Source organism: Bufo bufo, chromosome 9 (assembly GCF_905171765.1).
Source record: "Bufo bufo chromosome 9, aBufBuf1.1, whole genome shotgun sequence".
Classification (NCBI taxonomy): domain Eukaryota; kingdom Metazoa; phylum Chordata; class Amphibia; order Anura; family Bufonidae; genus Bufo; species Bufo bufo.
In genome coordinates this window covers 197392843-197416990 of record NC_053397.1, presented here as the reverse complement: position 1 = coordinate 197416990, position 24148 = coordinate 197392843, and positions in this window count along the sequence as shown.

The following is a 24148-nucleotide window of genomic DNA, read 5'->3' as shown; positions in this document are numbered from 1 at the left end:
CTGTCACATTTAGACCCTAATTTCAATTTTCATCTATGTAGTTACTAATAACATGATATTCCAGAATCAGTAACTATTAGACTGACTTACCCCATATTTAATAAGATTCAGCCCTTAGCAACCAGTCTGCATAAAACTGCAATTTCACTATTCAGTTAAGATGGCCGCCACTGCCCTCACCCTGAGGCTAATCCTGCCTGCCCTCACTAGCCAGTAACAATAGCCCCCCAAAAGTGTCAGTAACCAGAGCCCTCCCCCCTAAAGGGTTAATCTCCTGCAGCACAAAGGGGCCCTCTTACCACATGTTGCTTTCATTTATACACTGAGCAGACGGCAGATCTCCCTTCCCTGGTCTGCGCTGCTTCCACTCTGCATTCTCCAGCTCTGCTGAGTGAGGGAGCGTCTGCCAAGCGCAGGGACAGGGAGAAGTGCACACAGCCCAGGCACTGTTATCAGCTGCTGGGGAGGACCTGGCTTTAACCATTTACTTACAGTCCCTGGCTGTCAGTAATGTGAGCCTGCACGCTGGTGCTCCTATCTCCATGCCTAGCAACCCTATTTTAAGCACAGGTAAAAGTAGGCAGTACAGGGAACAAAAATGTGGAATTAAGGGGTAATTGAATACACAGTGAAAAGTTGAAATAGGGCCACCAAGGAGATATTAATCACCACAATCCAATATTCCTCCCCAAAAAAATACAACAGTTATCCTTTAAGTCCATCGTCAACATAAAAGTCTCTCTCAACGAAGTGTCGAGCATCCGCGCCATACTCCTTTTCTCCATAAATGGCAGTCCTTCATAGACCGTATGTTGCAACAGCGGGTGAGGGACTATTTCCGAAAACATGTACTTTCATGCGGTATTCAATAATCTCATTGTCCATGTTGTTGTCACGGTGCCACAGAAACCTTAGGAAGTTCCTATGGTCTTCGCGTACAATGAAGCAATGAAACATCTGTTCAATATCAGCAGTTATGGCAACTGGTTCTCTTCTAAATCTCATAAGTACGCCCACAAGATTGTTGGTTAGATTCGGGCCAGTGAGAAGAACATCGTTTAGGGATACACCTTGATGCTTGGCACTGGAGTCAAATACTATCCTGATTTGTTTTGGCTTACGTGGATGATACACTCCGAAGAAAGGCAGATACCAGCACTCATCGTGTCTTTGAAGTGGTGGCGCTGGTTCGGCGTGATCATTGTCAAAGATCCTTTTCATAAAGGCGATGAAATGGTCCTTCACTTCAGGCCTGTTCCTTAGTGTTCGTTGAAGTGAGTTGAATCTGGATAACGCCTGTTCACGATTGGTTGGGAGTTTGGCCCTTGTAGCACGAAGAGGTAATGGTGCAACCCAACTGTTAGACTCATCCTGAAAGAATTCCTTATCCGTTATTTTGATGAATTCTCTGTCTTCAACTGACAAGGCTATTTTGTTGTCCTCACTTGTAGTACAAAACACTGTGGTACCTAGGTTGTCATCACAAAGGACAGGAGTAACATCAGGTACTTGGCTTCTCCTTTACTTCATAATGGTGAGGGTACTGTGGAATTAAACTATACAGATTTTAACTGCGTAGCAGCACATATATTTTTGATCATTTCAGTGACGGAAGCTCTGACACAGATGTGAACATTACCTAAGATATATATATATATATATATACACTGTATATTAATGTATATAATGTTGTAATGTAGGTAATGGTAGACAAATAAGATGCACCGGACACTCACATTGTTACCAGTGGTGCCGAATTGGAAGATCCATCACTGCAGCCAACCACTTTTGCACTGCATCGCTCAGCAGTCAGGCAGGCGTTCAGTGCCATCAGTCTATGTGACAAGCCCTGGAGTGGTTTCTGAAGCGTTCATTGTAGGGAGCTAAATATGAAATACCCCATAAATCGTACATTTATCGGTTTACAATGACAAAAAGACATTTAGGGGTTGCACAAACCCCTTTTTATTAGACGAAGCCGCAGCGATCATTTCACCACGGGCTTACAGCACAGTTGTGGTCGGATTTGCACAACTCACCTGACCTCTTCAAAGTGGTTGCCCAGCAGGACTTGTCAAGAGATCTATATTTACTTGCTCTCCGAAGCTCAGTTCCTGCTCTGTGGCTCCAAGATGTCTTCACCAGATTTCCGATCCCCACATGTAAACCTTCAGCACGGATGGGGTCAACATGCGCCACTGCAGCCAATGACTGGCCTTAGCAGTGCCGTGTCCCCAAGCAGCATGTCACTGCCAGACAGGGGTGCTCCTAGCCTTTCTGCTGCCTGAGGTGAAAACTCAAACGGCGTCCCCCCCTTCCCAATGCAAATTTCTTAACCTAACCCCTTCTCTTCTGCCCATGGCCCTTCGGGTGCTCCCCTCTTGCCCCTACCTGGTGCTACCTGAGGCGATCGCCTCACCTGGCTTCATTGGTGGTGCACTCCTGCTGCCAGATCACGTGCTGCTTGGGGACACGTCACTGCTGAGGCCAGTCTTTGGTCACATGTGACCCCATCCTGCAGCCACAGAGCCTGAACGCAGCAGCGGGGAGCAGGTAAGTATAGCTATCTTCACAGGTCCCACCAGGGAGGGGGACAATTTAAAAAAATCCTGGACACCCCGTTTAAGGTTTTCTTCTAGGTTACGTAGTGCTGGAGAGCACTCTCTTTTTTCTCTCTTTGAAGTCTCCAGGTCCGATACATTACGCTATGCTGAACATACTGTATGACTGCGGACAAGCAAGTCTGGAACCAATGGCGCCATCTTCTGGATTGCAGCCTGTGCTGCACAATAAGCTCAAACTACTACAGAGATACGAGCCTACAATGTATACAGACAGCATTCTTACCTACCTACTCAACCACGTGTGCTTCTACCCAATGGTTCATGAGGCAAAATCTTTAAAGCAGTTGTGGGTGTCGGTAGACCACCATTAACTGCTTGCTGGCCCATAAAGGCGGCCTACACATTCAATATTTGTCAGCCGAGAGCTATCTCTCCCAGCTCCCCCATATACAATAATGTTTGGCTCGGTCAAATGTGTATATGTATTCAACGGGGAGAGTGGAGAAAGACGCTGCTAGACAATACTGGCAGTGAATTATGTCCCAGGAGAACACAAGGATCATCCTTTCCTTCCTTCTCTCCTCCAACATCATCAGCCAGGGGATAGTCAGACATTAAACGGTCATTGTAAGGGGGCCTTAATGGAGTTGTATCATCTCAAGCATTGCTAGGTTATGCCACCAATGTCTGAAAGGTGAGGGTCCCACCTCTGGGACCCGCACCTATCTCTACAAATGTCAGCAGTCCCATAGAAATGAATGGAGGAGAACCATGCATGCACAATCCGCTTTCTTTCACTTTCTGAGCTCTGTTTTGGTGATAGGTGCAAGTCCCAGAGGTGGGACCCACAGCTATCAGACATTGGTGGCATATCCTAGTGATGACACAACCCCTTCAAGACCCATATCCATTAGTGCACTCTCTGACTTTAAAGTTAATACCACAAAATCGGAAATGTTAAACGTCTCACTGTCTAGGGAGGAACTCACAAGTCTGAGCAGGATCGCAGCTTTCCCAATTTCGAAAAGACCGCTGTCATACTTGGGTATAAAGATACCAGGGGACCTACGGGACCTCTATATGGTAAACTACGTTCCCCTATTAGAGAATGTCAAGGAGACCTTGAGAAAATACGATATCCCATTTCTATCTTGAATGGGTCGTAAAAACGTGCTGAAAGCTTATGTTTTCCCTAAGATACTATACACACTACAGATGGTCCCAATTGTGTTACCCTCTAGTCTGTTCACAGACATCAAACAAGCCTTCTCAAGCTATTTGTGGAAAAAGAAGAGGGCTAGAATTCCTTGCACGTATTAGTTAGAAGTAGGGAGGAGGGAGGTCTGGGGATACCAGACGTCCATAGATACTACCAGGCGATACAATTAAATAGATGGCTTGAAATAGTAGACCCAAAGAGACAGATAGATGTAACTAGGCTGGCGGAATATGCCTCATTTCAACAACGGCTTTGGCTTCCTAAAGGTCAATCTTCAGACTCAGAGACCTGTGATCCACTACTGAGGGGGCTATGGGAGACATGGTCCAAGCTAAACACCACACTTATACAGGGAATCTCCCCGCTAATGCCAGCCAGTCTACTACCAGAATTAATGGGATCCCCAGCAGGGACTTATCAAGCTCTCTGGAGCACTTTTGCCTCCACAACTCTAGAAAGGTTTTTTCGGGAAAGCCATTTTCCGCCACCTGAAGACCTGCCTGAAGGCCTCGGACAGCCTTCTTCTCTCTTCCTTTGCTAATCCCACTTTAAAATGATCTGCCGCAGTGTTCTAAAGAAACATGAAATAAGGGAATCGTTGACTCCTTTTGAAAAGCTTATTACCTCTACAATTTTGAAACAAAGAAAAGTCTCGTTCCTTTACACGCTGCTGGGGGGTCAGGGGAAAGAGGTCAACCCTCCTTTCCTGACAGAGTGGGAGAAGGAGCGGGGCCTGTCGCTGACGGAGGTGGAGGCGAGGAGAGTTGTAGCAACATCACACGGTTTTTCATCATGTATCCGGATGCAGCAAGGACACTATAAATTACTATCCAGGTGGTAGAGAACCCCCGAATTCCTATACAGAAGGGGTCTGACTGGTTCGGCACACTGCTGGCGTTGTGGGGAAGGAGTGGGATCACTCTCTCATATTTGGTGGGATTGCACAGAGATACGCCCATACTGGGATGGAATACAAGAAAGGCTCAGGAATATCACAGGAAGGGAGTTGAGGATCTCGATGGACACAATAGTCTTAGCGAGACCCAGTGAATTATACACACCATCCAAGGGGGACCTCAGTACACATTTATTAGCAATAGCTAGATAACTAATACCATTACATTGGTTAGATGCGTGACCCCCTTCCATCCAGGAATGGAAGAAGAAGGTGGACCAGATATGCCAATTTGAGAAAATGTCCAGTTGGATAACCAGAACACACGATAGGTTCCTAAAAACATGGCAACCATGGCGAGACAATGCGAGCTCTCTTTGAATGCAATGGGTGCTTCAACCTCTCCCCTGAGAATTAGGAAATGGACCATGGGATCACACAGGCAACAGCCTCATTAACGATTTTTTAGGCGAGAATTACTAACCCCCCCCTTTACTACACCATACCTATTTTTCCCCCCCCCCCCCCCTTCCTTTCCTATCCTATGCAGAAAAATGTAAAGTTAGTCTTATGACTCATATATAACTTGATGGCAAAACCTGAACGCACATGGAAACTAGTACCGGTATACTCTCCTATGCCAAGCAACTTTGTGAAAATGTTTAACTAAGGAGTCGAAAAGTTGAACAATATGCTCTTGTACACCATTTTACAACATCTTAATGTAATGTTTGTTCAACTGTATCCTCTGAAATCAAAAATAAAGAATATATATATTTTTTTTTTAAAAGACCCATCTCTAAGTCAGATACTGGTCTGAAATTGTCAGGTTGTGACTGTCAACCATATTTTCAGTTACTGGGGGTCATTTATCAAGTCCAACATTTCCTGTACCAGTCTCAATAAAAATATACACTTATGTAAGATTTATTTCTTCTGGATATTTTTGGCACATTCCAGCAGGTCCATGCCCAGAAACATAAATTGAACCTACCTAGGGGCTGGAGTACATTTCTGGTGGTATTTAATATTAATATAAATTTATTAGGCTGCTTAGGCCCTGCTCTTTCCCCTCCACACCCCGCCAACTTTTTAGAAAAGTGGTGAAAAAGTGAGTTTGAAATTTGCACATAAAAAAGGGGCTTGTACAAACGTGACATTTAAACTCTAGAAAAATGTCATAGAAGGCATGATACATTCTCTCCATAGAACCACCCTGTATGAGTCAGAACAGACAGCCACAAACAGCAGCTCATTGGACCACCTAGCTTGTCCTCTTTTCTTCTGCTTCATTCCCTTGGTCAATAATTGTCTCATAGAACAATTAAAAGTGAGAAATATATAAAGGGATGGTGCAGACCCACAAACAGCGGGAGCAAGTGTATTTCTTGTCACTTTTAGCATTCATTTCTAGGGGTCAGTGCTAGTTTAACTGTATGGTTGGGTGCAGCGTCAAGTGACAGCTCAGCTGTTATCACTTGGGGTTCCTAGAGCCGGACCCTTGGTGACTGCCCGCTTGGTATAGTAAATCAGATAATGTAGCATCACCTTATAATACTGTGAACAATGATACAGAAAAGGCTGTAGGTCCGTCTTAAAGCAGACGCCTCATGGATCAATATCTTGTACTGAATACACCAATTATCGGCTGCTAGTTCTCTAATATGTTCCGAGTTTCTTCGAGCCTCTGCAGTCTTAGTCTGAGCTGTGTATGCTCAAGAAATTGATTTTTTCATTATTCAGTGCCGTACAGGCTTCTCCTGGAACTTTTAGCCCTAAATGTCTCTGAGAGGTCATTAGGAAGCACTTGAGGTTCCTTCTTTACAATAGTTGACTTCACACAGAAGAAACTTTCACAAGACCTAAGAAAAGAAAAAAAAAATCTGCATTTTGTGCTTTAATGGTTTCCTTGTCTGTTCGCCAGTTTAGCTGGCTTTTTGCCTATCACTTGAGGAAGAAATCCTACAAGAGGGTCTAGGTTTTTGGAAGAACCGTCTAGTGACTTTGGTCCTTTTTATCCTAGTTCTTTTACTATAATGGTCCTCCTCAAGTAGCAAGTACGTTTCACCTTCTTTTGCCGCACAATCCTTGTTCCAGGCTCTATAGAACACGTTGTATGTAGGATTTTGACATTGGGAGGATGGATGAGGATGGATGACCACATGGTGTCTTTCTGAAATAAAAGAAATACTGGAGATTTCTAAGGCTGGGTCGTAAACATTAGAAAACTGTAGTCAGAAACCGCTGATTTCAACAGGACCACCGTACATCTAATGGTATGGTGGTCTACCGACTTAGCCCCAACAGCAGATGGGGCAACAGGGCAAAGAAGGATTGATATGTTGTGTTTCAATTAGAGATGAGCGAAGTTATGAAAAATTCATATCGGTTGCTTTGCTGAATTTCACTAAGAAATTTGATTTGTGACTAATTACTTAGTCACAAAGCACATTCCTTTGTATGCAGCGGGCGCAACGATAGGGAATGGCGATTGCTTTGCCCCAGTCTTTGAACCCCTCAGATGCCGCTTTTATCGCTGATCGCGGCATCTAAGATTAAAATAAAGGCCTTTCAAGGGCTAATCCAGTTAAAAAAACATAAAACATACTTACCTTATCCATTTGATCGTGTAGAGGCTGTCTACCCCATCTTGATTGAAGACATCACACGTGATGACGTCATCGCGCTGGATGGGTGCGCGGGATTTTGCATGGTTTCTGCAATAAAGATGGCCACGAGGAAAGTATGTTTTTTTTTTACTGCCATTTCAGGAAAAATAGATTTGTTATCACAAAGGAAATTCTGGCTGACAGCTGAAAGCTGGCACTTGTGGCTATGGTTGTCCACTGTGTAATGTAGGCTTTGAGTTGATCTGGTCTAGATGTGATCTTGGTGATGGGTGTCTGAGCCATAGTCCTTTACCTAAAGCAGTGTCTGTATAGCTGTGGTTGCTGGTCACTCTGCTGGCTGTAAACGCTGTAGCTTTAGGCCTCCTGCACACGTGGCCGTGGCAAAATGCAGGCCGCAATGCACGAACACCGACCGTGGGGCAGCTGCAGCGGATCGCGGACCCATTCACTTTAATGGGTACGCGATTCGCCCGTTCTGCAAAAAGATAAGACGAAACCCCACGGAAGAACTCCGTAGTGCTTCCGTAGGGTTCCGTTTCGTGCTTCCGTTCCGCACCATTCCGCATCTCCGGATTTGCGAACCCATTGAAGTGAATGGGTCCGCATCCGTGATGCGGAATGCACACGGAACGGTGCCCGTGTATTGCAGATCCGCAAATGCGGTCCGCAATACGGCAACGGGACACCTACGGTCGTGTGCAGGAGGCCTTAAAGATATCTGTATTTCCGTATTCTTGCAGTCAGTCTGGAGTAGTGATATCACAGATGGGCTGGGTCTCTGTTCCCTAAGGACGTGCTTCCTCTCTCCTAGCTAAAACTCCCTCCTCCTGGCAGTAAAACCAGCCTTATCCTACCAAGAGGGGAGAAATGGGGTGGTTAGCCCCATTTCTGATGTCAACCATACCTCACCTGCTGGTGTACACTGCAAACTTTACATAATATTACATTACAAAGCAAACATTGCACATATATCCAGGTCTAGTACACTGCAGTTCCAACCCCTGAGCTAATGCAGAACATCTGATCGGCAGGGGGTTGCGGAGAGTCAGACCTCCGCCAATCAGATATTGATGGCCATCAATAATAAGACCCTGGACACATTTTGTAAATAGGCAAAATGCTTTATTAGCTTTTTTGTCGCTTTTTTGTCTTTTCGTCGTCACTATACCATTGGTGACCATAGGAATCTTGGCACAACCTCAGGCCATACCAAGACTGCTTTAAGAAGTCATTTCGTTCCAGTTAATTCCCTTTTCATTAAAATAAAGTAGGTATTATCTTTTTCTGTGCCCTTATGTCATCAAGTCCCCACTGTACAATTATAATGTCAGGATTAGGGGGGATTAGGAATTGTAAAATCACATTGAAACAATGAGGCTTTCTTGTAAGCTTCTTGCCCCTCTTGTGTTGTGTGACAAACACCTGATACCACCCAGGGTCCTATCCCAAATTCTTTCTGCATTCGCTTTTCACCATAGAAAGCCGATGAATACATACTGCAATTTCAGCTGTGTCTGAGACACAGTACATTCAGAGGCGGCTTAATACAAATTAAAAACTTGTATTCCCGTGACCTACCATAGCCTTTTATGTTGCCTGTCACTTAAACTCTACTTGGCGGCATGAATTTCTGACTCTCTGTTAGAGAATATAACCTTAAGGTCTTGTTCATGCCAGGGCTGATTGATTTACATTTCTGTGCAAAGACCATAGTAAATGCATAAAATATATAAAATAGCAAAAATTAAAATTGAACATTGGATTTGTGTTGTGAATGTGCAGGTCTTAACTTTTCAAAAAGGACTTCTTAAGGTGCACCTACCATGAGAGGGGTGCAGCTTACCCAAAGGTAAAAACAATATTTCATAGCCTGTGAACCCACTAAACTCCAGTTTGGAAGTCTATATAACAGTGTGTTTGCAAAAAAACACCCCTGGCATTTTTATCCCAAAAGAGATGATTTTGTAAAAGTGTAGTACCCCAGAATGGGGAAACTGCAAAAGGGTTAATCATTATATTGTTATTTGTTCATTGAAATATTTTGATTTGTTTTGTCTGAATACTTATAGCACTGTATGGATAGGTCAGGGTTAACAACCTTGACCCAGCCCCTTTAAGATGCTAGGAGGTGGACCTGGGTCTGCCCCTAGTCAATACAGAGAATCTAGCCTAGCTGTGCTACTGAGAGGACACATACCTGTTTGATCCTCAGGACTAGGCCTGAGTCCCAGAGAACCATGATCTCTAGGACAGTTATCCAAAATGCTCAAGGGAGACATGCATTGCAGTTAGTCAGCAAGGTACTGTGCACATTTAATAAGGCCAGCAAGCTGTTCAGGCAGAGAACAGCCTGCCAGAGCTCTCTGGATCTGGCATTGCTGGATGTTACCGAAATGCCCGCCGACCCCATTGGATATAATGGGGTTTGGTGGAGGTCCAGCCGCTACCCGGAAAATAAGCCATTATTCAGCCGTACGAATACCGCTGCATGCGGTAAGTTAATATGGAATCTGTAAGCAAAAGTGTACTGGGGCAAGTTCTGACGCATGATGGATTGTGGACATACAAGTCCAGTAGGACTACCACAAAGGGTTAATTCCTACTGCAAGAATTAATGCAGTGTCATTGAGTTAAATGTTGTGATTTATTATGTACGAGCCTCCCTAGCATCGCAGGTGACACTGGGGAAGCTAGTCCCTGTCACCGCCTGCCATTGGCTGCCCCTTCCTCCAGTTGGTCTTGCACCCTACCAAACCATCTACCATCAAGGGTACCCCAAGAAGCAGGAGCCTCAATATCAGAGTGTGCCCCATGGGAAGAAAAGGGGTGCACCCTCCAGGCACTGCCTGGTCCTAGGGAGCACCAGAAGGGAGATTGCCACCATGATCTGTGAGTACTGTCACCAATCTCATAGCCATCCACTCCTTGGCGGCTCACTGCATATACTGTATATGACACAATGAAGCTACACTAAAAGGCTGAGATTTACCAATATGTCTGTGCCTAAAAATCTGTGGTGCAATTTGACACAACTAGGGTGTCTACAGCTTTCTACAGCTACTCCCTTGTTCAAAGGGTGGGGCTTAGTGGGAAGGGTGTGGCTTCACTGAAAGGGTGTGGCCTAGGTGCATCATTTTGTGCCACAATTTTGGCGTAAAAAGTGGGTATAGAGTCAGCGAGAGTGTCTATCCTTGCAGGACATTTATCATCCAGCCGGTCTGAGCTTACGTCATCTACAGAATGAGTAAATCTGCCCACAGTGCTTACGAGTACATAATGCAGACCTGTAGGGACCTCTTTGCGCCAATGTCTGGGCCCTGTGCCTATGGCTTTGCCATGTCCATGAGGACGTTGTGCACCTTGACATCCACACACACTTCCCAGAAGCCCACGTGTGCATAAGAACCCAAGCTGCTTACTGTGAACAATTGTTTCTGTGTTTGGACCACAATAAGCCTATGTTTTAGCAGACTGGGGATAAAAGACAAGATTTCTTATTATCTGAGGATTTCATTAATACGCTTTAATTCCGGCATAAATCTCCGTTTATGGCAAGAAGAAACTTGGAAGCAGCTTCCTTGCCTCCCACATTCAGTTCAGATACCGCACGCAAATCGTACAAATGTTAGGTATAACCGAGGAATGTATTATTTGCTGAACCACCGGTGCAGCGAGCCCAGGGGAGAGCAGAAGGAGTAGTAGAGCAGATCAGGGTTGTAGTACCAACAAAAGCAGTGCAGTGATAGGAACAGGCCCGAATCTGCCAATGAGGCGAGATGAGATGACCTGCCTCTCAGGGGGAGGCTTCCGTTGTCCGCTCTTCAGCCTCATAGGCCCTCAGCCCACTAGGCCTGAAGCCTATGAGGTAATAGAACTGTGCAGCCGGTTGAGATGTCATCACAACCTCCTGTTTGCCACCCCTGACCCGCAGAGGAGGTTGCGGTGATGTTTATTTCGAATGCCTGCGCCAGGAAACAGCAGCTCAGGCACCAGGAAGGAAGACGCCTGTGGTCTACCTCTCAGACGGGCGGGCCAGAGAAACTAGACACAGGTGAGGTTTTTTTTTTAATATACATATAAGTGTGGCGCTACTGGGGGCACTATGGTGGCATAGCAATATACATGGGGGCATTATACTAGAGTGGGACAGCATTATATATATATATATGAAGGCACAATACTACATGGGAGGGAGAGTGTTTTATAAACGGACGCATTGTACTACGAGCGGGTAGAGAGAGCATTATATATAAGCGGGCATTATATAAACAGAGGTATTATATTACAGGGGGGAGTGCCATTATACTATGGGGGATAGCATTATATAGACTACTGCTGCAGGGGGGGGGCATTATATAATGGGGCATTATACTACGCTGGAGAGCATTTTATATGGGGCATTATATATACTTCCACTTTAGGGGGCAATATACTTTCCAGATGGGGGAAGGGGTGGTCCTGATGAGAACATGCTAGCACTACAGTAGGCAATTACAGGGTCATTATACATACTAGCACTAAAGGGGAAATATTATACAGGCCAGACAACTAGAGGGGGCATTATAATACAGGAGGAACTCCAGAGGGGCATTATAATATAGGTCTTGTGTACTACAGGGGGCATTTAATACAGGCCAGACAAATATGATGGGCATTATAATACATGGAGGCACTACAGGAGGGCACATAATAATACAGCCAGAGCACTACAGGCAGTATTATACAAACGTGAACTAAAGGAGGGTGCATTACAAGGAGAGGCATACAGGTGCTCATTATGACCACAGGGCGCACTGCATTGGAGCTTTATAAATACTGGGTTCACTACAAGGGACATCTAACTACTAGAGACACTATTGGGGTTTTATTACTACTGGGAGCTCTAAAGGGGTGCCTTATAGAGGGGCCTTATTACTGTTAGGGGCACTTTGTTGGGGGCCTTAATTCCCTATGGGGGCATTTTGATATTGGGGGTACTGTGGGAACATTGTTAAAGCAGCCCTAAATTAGGGCATTTAAGATACACTCTGGTGTTCCGAATCAATTTACCCCCCTCCAGGGGGTTAATATCCATGCATGGCTGAGAGACGAACACTGACACAGAAGTTGGTCAAAGCAATCTCTAACTTTTATTACATAGGTAAGCGTATATATATCTTCAGAAGAGGGCAGTCCTCACTGAGACACAACATCATTATTGGGCACAATATGGAGGGCATTACTACTAATAGGGTTGCTATTAGGGTACTGTAGGGGGAAAGGGGTGTGGCCTAGGATGCATTTTGTGCCACAATTTTGGCGGAAAAATTCTCTTAAGCCAGATAATAGTGGGTATAGAGTAAGAGAGAAGTGTCTATCCTTGCAGGACATTTATCATCCAGCCGGTCTAAGCTATTGTGGGGGACACTATCTGCATAACACTGTTATTTCTACAGTATCGTTTTTGTGGGCATTGGGGAGCATAGCGGACAGAGTATTGGGGGTAGCAGCAGAGTGACAATGTTGGGGCACAAGGAGGGGGATGATGATGATAGAAAAGTGAGGAACTTAACCACCTCCCGTCCGCCCATTGAATATAAATGTCCGGGAGGTGGTTCTCTATCTCTGAATGGACGTTTTAAAATGTCCATTCAGAGATCGCAGCTGCACGCTAATTGTGCAGCTGCTGATCGGGTTGCCCGCTGTCAGTGACAGCAGGGCAACCCTTAGAGAAGGCAGGTACAGTGCCCGGGTGTCCCCCTGCCTTCTAAATCGCTGTATACACAGCGCTCACCGAGCGCTGTGTATACAGAGCAGAAGCGCTATGCGCTTCCTGTTCCAGCCCGGCGGTCATGTGACCGGCGGAGCCGGGTGAGTGCCGGAGCTGTGAGGTTCTTTCAGCGCTGTATTGCGCTGTACAGCCTCTCTGGGGGGTGCATTTCTCCTGTAACTGGGGATACTATGTCAGCCCCAGTTACAGGAGAAATCAACAGTGAAAAAAAAGAAAAGGGAAGTAAATGTCCCCAGAGGTTCTTGTATTACCTTATGGGAGACGCAAAGTGGCAAAATAAAGAAATAAAGTGTTAAAAAAAAAAAAAAAAAGTTTCACATGTAAAAAAAAAAATTCCCCATGTAAGGAATAAAAAAAAAAGTTTAAAATAGAAAAAAATAAAATTAAAATAGACATATTTGGTATTGCCGCGTCCGTGATGGTCGGCTCTATAAATATATCACATGATCGACCCAGTCCGATAGACACCATTTAAAAAAAACGGTGTAAAAAAAAGCCATTTTTGTCACCTTACATCACAAAAAGTGCAACACCAAGTGATCAAAAAGGCGTATGTCCTACACAATGGTACCGAATAAAACCGTCACCTCATACCGCAAAAAATTAGCCCTACATAAGATAATCGCTCAAAAATAAAAAAAAATATAGCTCTCAGAACATGGACACATTAAAACATAATTTTTTTGTTTCAAAAATGCTATTATTGTGTAAAACTTAAATAAATAAGAAAAAGTATACATATTAGGTATCGCCACGTCCGTAACGATCTGCTCTATAGAAATGTCACTTGACCGAACCCCTCAGGTGAACGCTGTAAAAAATATAAAAAAAATAAAAACTGTGCTAAAACAATCCATTTTTTGGTCACCTTGCCCCATAAAGTGTTATAATGAATTATCAAAAAATCATATGTACCCAAAAATAGTACCAATAAAACTGGCACCTTATCCCCTAGTTTCCAAAATGGGGTCACTTCTTGGGAGTTTCTACTTTAAGGGTGTATCAGGGGGCTTCAAATGGGACGTGGCAACTAAAAAACATGTGGCGCTCCTTTTCTTCTGCGCCCTGCCATGTGCCCATACAGCAGTTTAAGACCACATGTGGGGTGTTTCTGTAAACCGCAGAATCTGGGTAATAAATATTGAGTTTTGTTGGCTGTTTTAACCATCGATGTGTTAAAGAGAAAATTTGATTAAAATTGAAAATCTGCCAAAAAAGTGAAATTTAAAAATTTGATCTCCATTTTCCTTTAATTCTTGTGGAACGCCTAAAGGGTTAACAAAGTTTGTAAAATTGGTTTTAAGTAACTTGGGTGTAGTTTCTACAATGGGGTCATTTATGGGGGTATCCACTATGTAGGCCCTACAAAATGACTTCAGACCTGAACTGGTCCTTAAAAAGTGGGCCAATAGAACAATGTTGATCACCAGTGGTTTCTTAGTTTCCTCTTAGGGCTCATGCACACGACTGTTGGTGTTTTTGCGGTCTGCAAACTACGGATCTGCAAAACACATATATCGGGTTGTTTGCGTTTTACATTTTGCGGAACAGAACGTCCTGGCCTCTTAACTGTCCTATGCTTGTCCTTTAAAAAGGACAATAATATGAAATGTTCTATCCTTTTTTGCGGGGCCACGGAACAGACATACGGATGTGGACAACACATGGTGTGCTGTGTGCATCTTTTGTGACCCCATTGAAGTCAATGGTTTCCGCATTCCAACCGGCAAAAAATCCATGAGCCCTTATCCAGAAATGCTGGTTATTTTCTTTCCAACCCGACAGAGCAAGCCATGATTTTTCAGCATTTTCTTTAGGCCTTCCTGTTTTTTTCGTTTACGTTCCATTTTTTGGCGTTCCGTATAGTGACCGTATATTGAACCATTCATTTCAATAGATCCGCAAAAATAAAAACGGAAGGTACTCCATATGCCTTTCATTTCCGTATTTCCGTTCCGTTCATAGTACTGTTTTATTAGGGGCCAGATGTTTCGTTCCGCAAAAAAAACGGAATGCACATGGATGTCATCCGTATTTTTTTGTGGATCAGTTTTTTTGCGGACTGCAAAATACTGAAAAAGCCATACGGTCGTGTGCAGGAGGCCTAATGCATCTGTAACCCCTGCAGAAAAAGCACTGGGTTTAGTGGGTGCGGATGGTGTCAATTACAAGCAGGGACTCACAGCAGCAGGCATTAGTGCTGATTCTTCTGAGGTGAATTGGACTACAAATCCCAAGAGCACTTGCTCCTCCCTGTAGCAGAGGGACCAGGGGGAAAGGCTAAGGAAAACAGCAGCCATCTTAGAGACTGCAGCATGGCAGTCTCGAAGAGACTGAGAGATTTCTACAGACAGAAATGCCGACATTACAGAACAGCCCAGACTGCTCCTGTGTTTCCAGTGTAAGGAGGAAAAGCTCATCTGCTGCATTACCACTACAGCCATGCCTGCATCCAAGAAGGATCTTGCCCCCAACTCCACTGGCCATCCAAGCTTCTGAATGCTGCAGCCGCCAGCTGTTTCCCAGGCAGGACAATCGTAAGTGCACCAACATTAGCATGCCAACGTTTTTCTGCAACAGGGCCCCATCGTTCAGACTGGGTTTAATTGCTAGACAAGAGGGTATAGTAAGCTAAGTGCTAGGAGTAGATAGCTAGAAAGTGCATATGTAACACCCCAGAGTGGTGTTATCACTCCTGCACCCTGCTACTGTCTTTAATGGTCTAACATAAATGTAATCTATGTATTCTGTTCCAGGTTCACCACAATGTGCATCTATAATATTGTTATGCAACTGTTATACATGTAATATGCCTGGTTCACCAGCAGGTGGCAGCGTTTCTGGCAGAGCTATCTTAGACAGAATGGAACTCACCATTCCATTTGTCTCCCTATTGGGCAGAAGTAGACGAGTCCTGCTTGCTACCAGAAGGAGGGGTGGCAGGTCTAGTTTGGGCCGGTTCAGACTCCATGTTGGAGCTGACAGGACACTAACCTATCCCTTGGCTAAAACTAAGTCAAACTAAAGAGTGGAGTGCAACATGAAGAAGGAATCAAAGTTACTAAGCTAACCTGTCAGTACAGCAGAGAGAAAGAGATAAAGCAGAGGGGAGTTTGCCTGCCAGTTCATGCTAAAGCCTGCTGGAACCAAGACAAAGCCTGAAAACTGTTTTGGAGAAACGTTTATTCACATAAAGCTGCCATTGAACTTCATCTCAAGGTCTGGACTCAGTTATTCTTTCAAATCCCCCAATTATCCCCCTATTTATTGCTTCGGAGCCAAAGCTCCGGGCCACACTACACCACTCGTCATTCTACTACACTTGGGATGCGATAGAGAGGACCCTGGGGGGCGATGCCCGTTGCACATACCGTCTTTTTCTTCCAAAGGAGAGAGTGTGTGATCACCATCACTGCTTACTGTTACAGATATCCCACCCCCTTCACCAGGGGTTTTTCTTAGACAGAATTTGCAATCCGTGCTTTTTTTCTTTTTATCACATTATCTTTATATTCTTGACCCTGTTCCCAAATAAACCTGTTGATCTTTTAACTCCTTCCTGTGGTGATTGTATTAGTGAGCTGGACAGGGGGTTCCCCAAGTTGGCCCTGTGCCAAAGAGGAAGACCCTCCTGCCATCCTATAATGACCTGTAATAGTACAGTATGTCCATGTTTGTTATTTCTCTCCACCCCCAATAAGAAGAATGGATTTGTCGAAAATTATGAACCTTTTTGTTGCATTTGCAAATATGGCGACAACAAAACAGACATCATGCATCCGTCTGGCTAGGGTGTCAAGCCCTGGACATATCATGTTCACCCCATGGTAGAGTGTGATCGACACATGACCCACTGAATGTGACTGTCATGCACAGCTAAATGCATCCATTTGAGATATAAAAGAGGAAATGAAGACAATTCAGCTGTTTTTCATAGACATCTCTGTAAAAATTCAAGATAAGTTCTGCTCCATTTGAATTAATGAGAAAGTTACAGCTAAGCTTGAAGACAAAGCCGCATTGTGTGGAGAGATGTGGGCGTCCTTGAATGATGTTCCTACTGACGAACTCACGTTAATCTGTATTTAATACAGACTGTCTGTGCACTGGGGATCAGGTGCTTAGCGCTACAGACACATGAAATGCCATAATCATATTATATCGCCATTATTAGTTCATTGTTATAACGTTGTGCTTTTGGAATGCTTTTAGAGAACGTGTGGAAGCAGCAAACCATGACTCATATACAAACTAATGCTCAAAGTTGGATTTTGCTTAAACTACCTCGTTAAAGGGGGTATTCTCATCTTGGACATTGGGGGCATATCGCTAGGGTATGCCACCAATTTCTGATAGGGTGTGGGGGATCCCACAACGAGAAACTGGGGAAGGAGAAAGAGGAGTCAGTGTCAGAGATGGAGGAGCAAGGGGAAGACAATGATGGTGACCAGGGCTGGGGACAAGGCCATTTGTGCCCAGGGCGAAGATGGCAAACTGCGCCCCCCCCCCCCCCGTTTTTAAGAAAAAAAATTGTTTGTTATGTGTATTACATTATTTTCTTACTTTTTACAGTCTGTGTGTGAGTAGCAGCTAGTGAAGGCAGGCTCCTCGTGGCTTGTTCTTCACGCGCTCGAGCACAGCTCCCTGTAGGCTGCGCGAGTCCTCCCTCTCTCACCTCACACCTCGCCATCCGCGTGAGCCGCGTGACGTCACACGCGCACGCCGGTGGTATCAACCAAATGAATCCTCCATGGGGGGGGGGGGGGGGGGCGAGGAAACGCAGAGGAGGAAAGGGAGCCCGACCAGGAGCGCAGTCGGCACAAAATTCATAGGGGGGAGAGAAGGAGCAGCGCTGACATGGCTGGTGTGGACGGTGTAGGGCGGGTGCAGGAGCGCACTCAGCACAGCAAGCACAGCAAGTGGGCGCTTGGCTAATGTGGTACAGTTGAAGCTGTACACTGCTGGCACTTCACCTGCGCCCCCCTCCTTCCGCAAAGGTAGCGCCCAGGGCACCCGCTCCTTCGGCCCCTGCCTTGTACCGGCCCTGATGGTGACACCGCAAAACGACATCCAATCATCTCAGTGGGGGGCGGAGTTGGAATGAACTGGCTCCTCGGATGGGTGACCTGTAGACCTCGCTGGCTTATGCAGTGACAGGCAGTTTCGGTGACAACGCCCAGGTTCAGGCCTACCTAAAGTCTCTTCTCCTTACTAAAGTGTAGAATGGGAGTTGTAGTACACCCAACAGTATTAAAACACAGTTCCAAACAATTCACAATGCAAATCTTCTCCGATAGCAATGTATGGATATGAGCAATGAAAGGGGTTATAGTACTCCTTCTCTCCATCTTTCCAAAGTCTCTCTATGCAAAATCTAAGGAGAGCAATAAGGTTCTTGCAAAACTTGTCTGTAATTCTGAGGTTGAGAGATACAGGATTAAGATACGTCTGTCCAGGACCATGTCTAAGTGTGAAGGGTGTAATAGCATGTGTCCCTGTCACTGCAGTAAAGTCCCTATTAGCCCTAAACAGAGAATACCTTACTGACTGACTCCAAAGCTCTGCCACACAGATTCTGGACCATCTAGTTTCATTTTTCTCTCTCTCTGTAGTACTAGAGAATAGAGATGCAAATATCTCAGAGATAGCGAGTCTCTGGGATTCAGAACTAGTCTTCGGAGGAGTGAGCACATGTACTTCCTCTCTCTTCCTCAGCTAACACTAGAAGGACCTAGTGGGCAGCCCTAAGGCATCTCCAAGCTTCCTACAAAGGGAGAGTCAGGATTGTTAACCCTGACTTATCCATACAAAACTATGCATGTACAATACAATGCATTTTAACATTACATAGAACCACATAACATTAAAGATAAACAACAATTTGCAGTACTGTGTGCATGTAGTAGGACAGGGGCTAAGTACATGAATAATTATTTGATGAGCCCATCTAAAGCTGCGCAGCCGAAAAGCAGAATGTTATACGTTTTTTACTGCCAATTGTGATAGGTGTTCAAATTGGTTTCTAATGGCTGTACGGTTTTGAAGGATAACAGCAATTTTACCCACAATTCCTCTTGGTCATTAATTTGACAACCCTACGAATTTACGGTAAAAAATGCAGGGTTCACATCCACACCTCAGCCGTGGTTTCTACGCGTGAACTCACCCTTTATCTTCAAGTACTTTTTTTGTTATGAAACCTGGGCAGACTTTCCATCCTACTGATATACTGACTTTCAGTTACCTCTTAATAGGGCAGAATCCTCCGTAGAGCAAAGAATTTCATGTCTTGTTGTTATCACACCGTGACCATCAATCCGTTTGAGACCAGTTTAAGATAATCAAAAAGATAATGTCCTATCACTTGTGACTGGCATGATGGCCACAGCAGTTTCACACTTAAGATGGGCATGAAAAAAAGATAAGGAAACACAGAGGCTAATGTTAAGTTGGGTTCAAGATATTTATACTATTTGTTTCAAAGAGGTTGTCCCAGGATTAATGTAAAAAATGATAATCAGACATCATATAGTACATGACAATCTCCTTCTAACAAAGCTAGAACCAGCCCTGTACCTCACATGGATCCAGAGATCTCCCCATTCATTGGTCCAATTACTCTGCTAGATTTCTATCAAGCTGGCAGCTAAGAGGCAGTGTCCTGTCTGCTGGACCTCAGGGAGTGTGTCCTTTCTGCTGGACCTCAGGGAGTGTGTCCTCTCTGCTGGACCTCAGGGAGTGTGTCCTTTCTGCTGCAGCTCGCTCCCTATTACAACTCAGGAGGCAGTTGTAGGATGGAACTGAGCATGTGCGGCCATCTCAGTGAGCAGGACTAAGAAATAAGAAAAAGAACAAACTGCAGGTGGCGCTATACAGAGAGATTTTATTGAATAAATTAGTAACTATACAAAATTTTTAATTACATGCAATTACAAAGGTATTCATATCCAGGTGCTGGTTTGAAAACTGTAGAATATTTTTCGTGGGACAACCCCTTTAAGGTATGGCTGCATTTGTGTCTCTGATGCATTGCAAAGGGTGAAATCCGCAATGAAACTCTGCACAAAGAATTGATTGAGGGAGGGTCCCGGGAGTCGGACCCCCACTGATCTCATATTCATGATCTATCCTGATAGGTCATCAATATGTAAATCCAGAAGAACCCTTTAACCTGTGTTTTCGATTTTGACGTTTCCAGCAAGTCAACTTTTTGTGCCGATTTTCATTGTGAAATTGGGGAAAATCTGTCCCTAGCAGTCTAAGGGCTCGTTCACACGAATGTGTGATGCCCGTTGCCGTATTGCGGACCGTATTTGCGGATCTGCAATACACGGGCACTGTTCCGTGGCCATTCCGCATCGCGGATGCGGACCCATCCATTTCAATGGGTCCGCAAATCCAGAGATGCGGAACGGTGCGGAATGGAACACTACGGAAGCACTATGGAGTGCTTTCTGGGGTTCCGTTCCTTGCTTCCGAACCGCAAAAAGATAGAACTTGCTCTATCTTTTTGCGGAACGGAAGGATCGCGGACCCATTCAAGTGAATGGGTCTGCAATCCCCATGCGCCTGCCCCACGGACGGTGCCCGTGGATTGCGGACCGCAATTTGCGGTCCACAGCACAGGCTTCACATGTCCAATGGATACAGAATAATGTGTTCTAACTGGAATACCCCTTTAATGCAACTGTGGCAAACAGGGAAATGTATGCAACTTTTTTTTTTGGTGCACAACTTTTCAATAATTGTAGAACAGAACTGGAAAAGGATATTCCTGATATTCAGCTATTTATGAGATATCCACAGAGAATTCCATAAAATCTGTGATATGCAGGAGTCCAACCTCAGGAGCCTCACTGATCAGGACCCCCTATGTGTGACCGGAGACTGAATGGAAAAAAACCCCGAAAAGGTTGGGGCTGGAAACAAAGTTTTTTGAAAGGCAACATCTGCCATAGTAAAGTAGACCATTGGAGTAGATTGATGCGCCCGAAAGATCTTGTGATGTTCTCAGAACAGTTGCTGTTGAAGTTGTGGCTTCTACAGGGAGTGCAGAATTATTAGGCAAATGAGTATTTTGACCACATCATCCTCTTTATGCATGTTGTCTTACTCCAAGCTGTATAGGCTCGAAAGCCTACTACCAATTAGGCATATTAGGTGATGTGCATCTCTGTAATGAGAAGGGGTGTGGTCTAATGACATCAACACCCTATATTAGGTGTGCATAATTATTAGGCAACTTCCTTTCCTTTGGCAAAATGGGTCAAAAGAAGGACTTGACAGGCTCAGAAAAGTCAAAAATAGTGAGATATCTTGCAGAGGGATGCAGCACTCTTAAAATTGCAAAGCTTCTGAAGCGTGATCATCGAACAATCAAGCGTTTCATTCAAAATAGTCAACAGGGTCGCAAGAAGCGTGTGGAAAAACCAAGGCGCAAAATAACTGCCCATGAACTGAGAAAAGTCAAGCGTGCAGCTGCCAAGATGCCACTTGCCACCAGTTTGGCCATATTTCAGAGCTGCAACATCACTGGAGTGCCCAAAAGCACAAGGTGTGCAATACTCAGAGACATGGCCAAGGTAAGAAAGGCTGAAAGACGACTGTAGTGTACGGGGACTGTAATACCCGTCACTACCAAAGTGTCACTTGGTGTGCTGTCCCCTTCTAATTATGGGAAGTTGGTATATGTCAGTTTTATAAAATGTCATGTAATGTCATGTTATGTATTTCACTGTTACTGAAACTTGCATGTACAGGCCTGCTAGGGGTGTATTCCAGCTTCTTAGTCACTAGAGGGAGCTAGAGAGCCCTAGTTTATATAAGGCCCAGACAAGGAAGGGAAAGTCAGTGTAATCCACAGTGCAGAAGTTTCTAGAGCCTGAGGAAGAGAAGCTGAGAGAGACAGAGGCAAAGTGCAGAGAAGCAAGAGGTACTCAGAATAACAGAGGAGGTACTTTTAAAGCCAGCCAAGGATATAAAGCCAGAATAGGTTAATGGGCCTTGGTGAAGATTTGCTATATTCCAGGATCAGACAGAAATAGAGTGCAAGCTCCTGTACTGCAAGTCCTGTGTTTAACACTCTGTAATAACCTTGCTCAAGCTGTAATTGCCTGCATCAACCGTATTACATAATCGACTGCATGCTGAAACTGCGATTCCAATATTGTCTCTGCCTGAAACTACTAAAGTTGGAGTTCTGTTTAATCACGTCCCTCAATTTATTCCTGCACCGTTTACTTGGCACTGGCGTCACGAACTATCTATATCACCTGCCCTTGCAGAGAGTCAGCCGTACCAGGTTAGTGTATATTGCACTACTACACCAGAAACACCTACACACACAACTTGAGTACGCTGCACCTCTCTTTTGGCGTCACGAACAGGATACGCACGCTTTCTAGTGCAAGAAGCGTGAACTTTGTGCCTTATACAGTTGCCCTGTGACCAAAGTGACAATTTTCCTGTTTTATTCAAGTGGACTTTGTGGACTGAAAATCATACCCAAAGTGTGTCAAAAACTTCTAAAAAGCGCTGTGCAGTATTGCGCTACCAAGAGGAAGAAAATCGCCGCATTGGAGTGTGGTTTTGTGGACTTTAAACGTGACTGCTTGCCGTCAGTGAATAGACAGCGTTTGTACCTAAAGATGGCCGCTGAGCTTGCTGAATTTACTGCTGCGTCACCTTCATCCCGAAAAGGCGGGAAAAATTGGCGCCTTTCTGAGGAAAAAGCGGGAAGAAGGTCAAGGGCAGGCGCCACGGCTTATCTGGACATTTGCATGTCTGCCAGCATGGACACCGCCTTCCATATACTGGAATACCTGGGGGGCGGCTCCCCAGTGCAGTGGGAGGAGCTGGCTACTCTAATTGACGCGACCCTATCGCTCTCCTCAGAAGGATCGAGCATGTTGGATTGTGAGCAGAGTGTTGCTGCAGCGTCCGCACCAGGGATTGAAAAGATGACTGACATCGGTGTAGAGCCAGAGGAGGCTCCACCGGCCTACGCTCCGGGACCGGAGCAACCCGCCTGCCGCCCAAGGGAGAAAGAACCCGAGCCCTACTATGGCTCGTGGAGGGACTTTTTCCAGCCATCTTTCAAATGGTCTTCCCTGATGGCGGAGATCCGAGAGGCCGCTATAAAGCGGAATACAAAGTCTAAGATCGTCTATGAGGAACTAACCAAGACCATACATGAGAAGCATACGCACACCCAACCCGCCTGGAAAGGAGAAAGGGAGTGGTGCTATCATTTGACAAATCCCGTGGCTACGGGTTTATTCAGGACTATCTAACTGGCAGAGACCTCTATGTGAATCGAAGGTCTGTCAAAAGAGACTACCTCCCTTCGTACCAGCACAGCCTCCGCGAGGGAGAGGAAGTGGAGTACACCCCTGCCGAGAGCCTGCGAGGCCCTTATGCGACTGCTGTGACCCGTCCCAAGCGAGCACCTGAAGACTGGGAGGCAGAAGAAGGAGAAGACTACTCTGGCTGCGAGCGAGAACCGGAACGCTCTCCAGAGCCGGCCCATCACGCCTTTCAGGAGCGGAGCTCCTTCATTGGGCCAAACGTCTTCTGGCAGCCAACCGTGTTGGAAAAATGGGTGAGCCCCTACCCTTCCCCCGAGCTGCCTCGTCGGGAGAAGACAATATCGGAACTGGAGCAGTTAAAAGGACTTAGTGCTACCTTTCAGAACATCCGGATGGGACGGAGACCAGTCGTATCGCCTGAACCTGCAGAGGCCGAGTCCGCGTCATCGGTGACTGTACCTGCGCCGGCGGCGCCAGCAGAGGACAGCGACTCCGACACAGAGAGCATCGGTGAGCAGATCGTCCGGCTGGAGGAGAAGTTGCGGGAGTTGCGCAGGACATACACCGCCAGGATCCAGACGCCGCCGAGGAAGGATGAGGTAAGGGTGCCTGTCACCACCCGTAAACCGCCTTCTGTTGCCACCGCTCCGTCAGTGCCCCAGACCGGACCCGCGATTGCCGTAAACTGCTGCACCCAGAGCACCGGACCGCTTGCTGCGGCGGTGCCAAGCACGTCACACCCTGCAGTGATCATGCCAGGGCC